Raw genomic sequence first — 7,229 nt, forward strand, 5'->3', positions numbered from 1 at the left:
ACGTCAGAACTCAGGACCCTCCATTAAATGAAAAACACAATTATTATTTTTTTTTTGGGGGAACATATTTAATTAACATTTAAAAAAGAGCCGGGAAAGTGGTTGGGAAGATAATTGTGTTCCCCCCAAAAGCACGTCCCAAAATATCCACAACATGCAAGTATAGTTTTCCGTCGCCTTTGCAAGAGAGTATTATCCAGTCGCACCAAACTACTATCTACAGGAATTCCATTGCACTTACGTCAGGACTCAAGACCCTCCATTAAATGGAAAACACAATTATTATTATTATTATTTGGGAAACATATTTAATTAACATTTAAAAAAGAGCCGGGAAAGTGGTTGGGAAGATAATGAATGGTGGCATAGGGAGTTGCAGACACTGGATGGTCAGTTTTAATTATGGACATTGACATTTGAGTTGAGTTCATTACTCATTTACTACAAGAAGCATATGGTTCCATGCTAACTAAAGGGAAGCACTTATTCCTCTTACCCCATAACAGTTGGGTGATTGAAAGAAAATCTCAAGACCCTGCTCAGTGGTGTGAGCTTCATAAGGGAAAAAGGCCATTGATTGAAAGAGTTGGGCAGAGTTCTGCTCCATGAGAATCAAGATCTCTCGGTTAATCTTCATGTGATACGAAAATGAGACTCGGGTACGGTTTTACTTGAAGATCCAAGACGCTAATTTTGCGAGTCTAGATGGCTGTGCCAGCATGCAAAAAAAATCAGATTGATTGAATTTATGAGGAAAAAAGAAAGGTCTATTCTTATAGCAGTAGATTTTTTTTTATGGAGAATCCTCAAACACATTTAAAAGCCATTGTAGTAGTATGAGTAAAGAGTAATGTTATTCACACAATTTTTGGGCATAAAATCGGACACAAGTTTGTTTGGAACGGTCCTACTCATTCAATGCACGTGGAGCCGATACACATGTGTGCGCGTACGTGAGAGGGAGCGACGACGCGGCCATGAAAGCCTCTTTCAAAATTATCTCGAGCTACTAAATATTCGGGAGAGCAAGGTTCGAGAGTGCGAGTGCAAAACGAGGATATACAGCAACAAGAAAAGACATGGGAGATTAGGTTGAAAAAGAAAAGCAGAGGGTTCTACTGAAATTTATGTGGCTAATCCCAAGAACTTGTTCGAGGGAGAGCATGAAATTAAGGAACTTATTTCTAAGCTAAGTTGAACTCTCTCGCGAGCTGGAACTTTTTTGGGCTACTATATATAGGTTTACCCCATAAATAATTCAGAGTTTTGGAGAGCATGACATTGTGGGTTCTTGTAAACTTTTTTTTCTTCTTCTTCATTTTGTGTATTTTGGTCATCTTTTTTGAATTTTTTGTTACAATTGCGTTACATTTTTTGGATTAATTAACATTTCGACGAGAGGAGTCTAAAAAGTATAAAATTATAACCAAAAACAAAAAAAAAGTTCACTAAGGACGAAAAAAGTATCAAACAGCAGTCTATTTTTTGTCTAAGGTGTCGTCTTATATGAACTTTTTTCAACATCGATCCGTATTTTTATATTTTTCTGATTCTCATTAGACGAATGATTAACCCTAAAAATTACGACGAAAAGTTGACAAAAAATTACGAAAAGTAAAAAATACCGAAATAAGTTTACAAGAACGCAAGCAAGGAACTTGTTCTTCTAAGAGCATCCACAATGTAATAATCAAAACCAAAAGGTTGCTAAAGTTAGCAATATTTGCTAAAAAAAGGCTCACATTGTAATAACCAAATTTAGCAACCTCTTAGCAACTCATCAAATTTTGATCTTTGAATAACCAAACTTAACAACTTTTACCAATAACTAAAACTCAATAACCAAACCCAATAACTAAATTCATAACTAAAAAATTAAAAAACACCTCACATTAAAATCGTCTCATCGAGACGAATAAATTGGTGTGGTCGGGTGCGTGATTGGAACTCGTTTGCAATTGGATATAGGTGCATTGCGTATTGTGGGGGTTTTTTTTTATAGAGATACAAAAATAACCAATGTGGAGATCAAGTTTGTTAGGTTTGATTATGAATTAAATGGATAATCAAATGCTGACGTGGCACATTTTGGTTATCGATTTTGATTATTCCCATTGCGGATGCTCCAAGCTTGTAAGTTGAACTCTCACACGAGCAATAATTCAAAATTTCGGAATTAATTGAGGTGCACCTAAACTCACCTAACACCCGGTTATTGAAAAGGAAATTAGATCACCAAATTAATGGGCCATATCTATCTGCTGTCAACGTTGGGTTGGGGGAGGAATTAGTGCTGCTTGAGCTGTGAATTGGCTCTCCAAAGTCTAAACTGCACAAGAGAACATTAATGCCACTGCACCCTAAATTTATGCAACCCATCCTCGGAGAGAGAGAGAGAAAAATTTAGCCAGTTTTATGTTGTCTTTTCTGAAAATTTTAAAGTTTAACCAAACGTAAGAATTAAGACAATCTTAAAAAATAATTAATTCCATGTAATTATGCAAACATCTTGGAGTACTAATTTACTTTGACAATTAACCTTTGTCCTTCGAGACAAAATTTTTGGGTGCCAAGCGGGTACGCCACGATCTCAACCGTCCAAAAGTGTTTTAGACTGTCCAAATTTATTACCTCTCTCTCCCCTCACCCAACCACTCTCTCTCCTCCTTTTCTCTCTCTAAAATCCGGACTGTACAAAACACGTTTGGACGGCTGGAATCTTCGAAGCACCCAAAAACTTCTCGTCTTTCTAATGCCAAATCTGGTCCAAACCATCAGTACCAAAAAGAAACAAGCTTTATATCCAACTGAACGTACAATTTTTTTGTACAAAAGACAATCTCATGCTAATATAAAACAAAAAATTGTCCGGAGGTTACAAACGTCCAAATCCCCCGGAGCCCTTTGTTGGGTAACAAAATCACAACATTCGGATTATCCATGTGGGTTGGGTAGACACTTACCAAATACATGAAAATAAGTTACATGCAGGAAGAATACGGGAACGGTAACAAAAATGGCAGCGGTTATTTGAATTTACTAAATATGCACTCTAGGAAGCCCAACAATGAACCAGTTTAATATTCCAAAACCTTTTTAATTTCACAATGCTTCTATAGTGAACTGTAAAGTATATAACCAATGCTCCTCCTAGACAATTTTCACAATTTTTGGGCCCCGTCAATTACATGTCATAAACTCGATTATGGCAACAAATTACAAAAAAATCTCACTTCTCCTTCCCATTTGCATAACTCACACCTCGTACCATCGTCCGCCATTTCAAAATGCCCTTCCCATGTTTCGAACATTGTGACAACTGCTTTCGGATGGCGGCAAGAACTTATTCGCCGGTCAACAAAACGGTTGTTGATTTTTTTCCGGCATTCTTGGAATATATTGAAGCCGCGGCCGCCTGATTTTGAACTACTAGTATTAATCTTCTCCTTGGTGTTTAGAAGATTCAAACCATGCACGCTTGGTTTCCCACCCATACAAAGTAGGAGAATTCCATAGACGTATGTGGCTTCCGCTTGCTCTCCTCAAATTCTCAAGCCCTGATTGCGTATTTGTGGGAGTGAAATATTCAACCTATTACATAATGACAAGGTAAGCAACCAGTGGCTGAGTCAGAATCTCTAATCACGTGCTATTTTGTGAAATCTATTATATACAATTGTTATGTTTGTTTTATTTGCCAACTAGAATATTCTTATATCTATCTTCTATTACGTGTCATGTAAAGATTATGAAAAAACTTTATAAAGTAAGGTGTTTGAATTGAGGACAGAACTAAATTTGTTTAACTTTTTAGACATGATTTTACTAAAAATATCATAAAAATATTTGAAAACGTACATGATGTAAAAATAAAAAGAATGTAAAATTTGGAACCAAGATGAAAAGGGAAAAAATAAATTGAATTATCATTTCTTGTCTGTAGAGTGCCTCTGGGTTTCCAGAGCCCATGCAACGGTTCATGAACCAATTCACTTGGCAACTTCTAAGCCATTGATGTATCACTGGGAATTTCTCAATACACATTTGCTGAAGGATGCCATCTTCATCTGCTGCTCCCCTGAAATCTCTGCAGCTGCTCATGCAAAGCAACAAATAACTTTAGGAACACGTAACATGATAAATAAACATATATAGTAATATGTATGGAAGAAGTAACGTACAAGGTAGACACAGACCACTCACAAAAGGATGAACGTATAAGGTAGACACAGATCGGTTAATGAATAATTGCTTTGTTACTTACATTGAGAGTCATATTTGACTATTGATAATGAGGGTATTATATATGCAGCGGTTTCAAAATATGAAATCGCGTCGAAGAAAATTGTAATATAATCATTTGTCCCAAAAAGTTAGTCCACTACATGCAATATAGGTGCAATTTTTGGATAGAAAACAAAGTATTTCTATGCATAATTTTTCAAATTTCTACACACCAAAACAAATTTAATTCGGTACGAAAAATTCAAGGGCTTGTAAATGCAATTATAGATATATATATATATATATTGTAATAAAGAGTGTATACTTTCCTATTTTTTAGTGATATTATAGATTATTTTTTTATACACAGTTGTGATTTTTAGAGATAATAAAAATTTTAAACACCCTTCTTAGTTTTTCTGGAGCCACCACTAGAATTGGAGGAAGTGACTGACCATAATTTGGAATTGAAGAGGTCAGTGAAGGTAGAGGTGGCAACTCGAGCAAGAACATCGACCAGCAACTCATGAGGAAGAGAGATGATATTGGCAGAATCGTAGTCCATGATTCTTTCAAATTCTCGAAAGAAATTAAAAACCTCTCGAATTCGTGTTTATTGTATTAAGGCTAGCCAGCGCTGTTCGGTTTTTATACAAGTTAGATGTTTTTGTGGTGGCAGCTTCTAAATTTATTTGTTTCCGGAAATCTAAAACTGAGTTGGAAAAGGAAACATTAATTTACTGTACTAACTAGAACCTCCCAAGTCCTGAGGACATATATACCCGATCAAGGTATATATAGAAACTAGCAAAAACCTGCCATATGCACGAGACGAATCAGAGTGCACACGCTCGATGTGGTCTCTATTTTAAAAAGCCAGGGTAAATCGGAATAGGAAACATGACAGGAATTAGGAAGTCCCTTTTTTATGATGGGACTCCGATACTATTACAAATTTACAACCGACTGCTCCATAGGTGGTTAATCTTACTATGTAGAGAATTTAACCAATTTTTCTAATTGGGTCCTTCAGGTGGATAGTCCTTGGTTTCGCAGGCGGGGGCTTTTCGGTAAAACGACTTCGGTTGTTTAATCGGGTACGTACCGGATGTAGCTGTCAAAGGTTTTTTTTGGGTCCATTGAGAAGTACACAAAGCAAAGCAGTAGTTTGGTTTTGGTTTTGTTTTTGTTCCTGTTTTGGCGTATCCATATCCAAACACGTAGGGTATGTTTGTTCCAACTGGGCCCTTAAGATGTGTAGCTAGTTCCTGTTAGGGGTGAAAATATAATCGAGAAAACCGAATCGATGAAACAAACGATCGGAAAATTCAGGGTTCGAACTGTCTAGGTTTGGTCGCGATAGGGGTTTTGATATTTTCAGTCTTACAAAGGGGTTATGATATTTTTTGTAGTGTTCGATAGGATTTTGGTATTGGAGAAGTCTTGAAGCCCAACCCGAAAAATTTGAAATACCCGGCCAAACTAAATCATCTCGAGCCGATTTTGGACCTTCCTACATTTTGACTGGAGTTGGTTTTCATCATTTGTAGACAGAACCGATCGGTCGGTTCGATCCGCCATGTTCGATATTCCTGGCCAAACCGAACCGATCACGCCCGTAGTTACTAAATTTTTTTAGGAAAAATAATTGTCATATATGACACTAATAACTTTCTCAATCTCATTAGGAAAATATTATTCTCCTTTCAAACTTTGAATTCGAAAATAAAAAATCATCAAGATGAACTGGGCTTGATTTTTCCTAATTATTCACAGTTGAGTTTTGGATTGAGGCTGTGAGGTTAAATGATCCAGAGACAATTGTTTAGTAGGATCATATTAAAAAATTGGACTTTGTTTTGAAATTCTTAACACGGGCTAGGGAGCTAATCGGCCCAATTTTAGAAACCATACGCATTAATTTTTTTGGGGTACAAATGGAAGTGTAGGTACTAGGTATGGTACCAGTCACTTATGTCAGGAAGTACTTTCTCGTCACACTACACAACACCACTATTTGTAGGGACACCAGGGCCGAACTTGGCCCTTGCCCAATTAATTTGGTCCTGCCATGGCTTTTACATGGGAGATAGAAATAAAACGAAAATCATGAAAATTGACTTTCAAATGGTTCCAAACTTGCAATAGTACTAGAATTCATTTTCTCGAGAATCTGACGGTTATAAACATAACCCTGGTACAAAACAAACAAACAGAAAAAACCCAACTTTTCATCTCTCTCTCTCATGAACCCTCCTTAAAAGGACATGCTTTATTGGATGACATGCAAACATATATATTTACATGGAAGATGATCCTGATTTAAAACCAAACAACGTACTCTCCTTCTATTTGATTAATTATTATCCTCTCACTTTTTCGTTCTCATTCGGAGGATTCTTATTTCGAACGACCATCTTCAGGTCATGGTGACGCGTTATTAGGTTGACTGGTAGTGACAAAACAGGCGCAGTAGCAACATGGTGGCGGTGGTTCAACCTTACAACAATTGCAAGCAGGACAATAAGGTCTGTTCTTTGGCTCTGCATCATGAAACAAAACAAAAAAAGTTTAACATCAATAGCGAAAAATCAAATGCGAACTTGACAAGCTAAGCATCAGGTGATAGATTGTGTGATGAAATTCTACCTCGAGGGGTCGAGTTAGCTGCGTCACAGGGTAACGCCGGAGAGAGAACGATAGCGATGAGGAACAATGCAAGAAGAGAAAACCTTGGAGAGTAATAACTTGCCATTGCTTACAGTTTTTTATTTTTTCAATCTAAATAGATGTTGTTTTAAGGTGATGATTAAATTCCTGGACACAAATTGAAGCATATTTATAGGGACTCCTGGTGAGGCTTTTGGTCATGAATTTCCGTTACGCGTTGTTTGAATTGGAATTCCACTTGTGGAAAAAGAAACGAAGACTTTAAGAACTCCATTTTTCTCGCAATAAAGGTTGGGTTTTTGCTTTGAGTAAAACTTATTCACGGAGCTGCGGTA

General features: G+C 36.8%; 1 long non-coding RNA gene across 1 annotated transcript; it reads right to left on the bottom strand.

The window, feature by feature from the left end:
- Window positions 1–6,336: 6,336 nt before the first annotated feature.
- Window positions 6,337–7,229, bottom strand: LOC131299284 (uncharacterized). Its single transcript, XR_009190672.1, has 2 exons — window positions 6,874–7,229; window positions 6,337–6,767 (listed from the first exon to the last, which is right to left on the bottom strand). It is a non-coding gene; the product is annotated as an uncharacterized LOC131299284 (long non-coding RNA).

Source organism: Rhododendron vialii, chromosome 8a (genome assembly GCF_030253575.1).
Source record: "Rhododendron vialii isolate Sample 1 chromosome 8a, ASM3025357v1".
Classification (NCBI taxonomy): domain Eukaryota; kingdom Viridiplantae; phylum Streptophyta; class Magnoliopsida; order Ericales; family Ericaceae; genus Rhododendron; species Rhododendron vialii.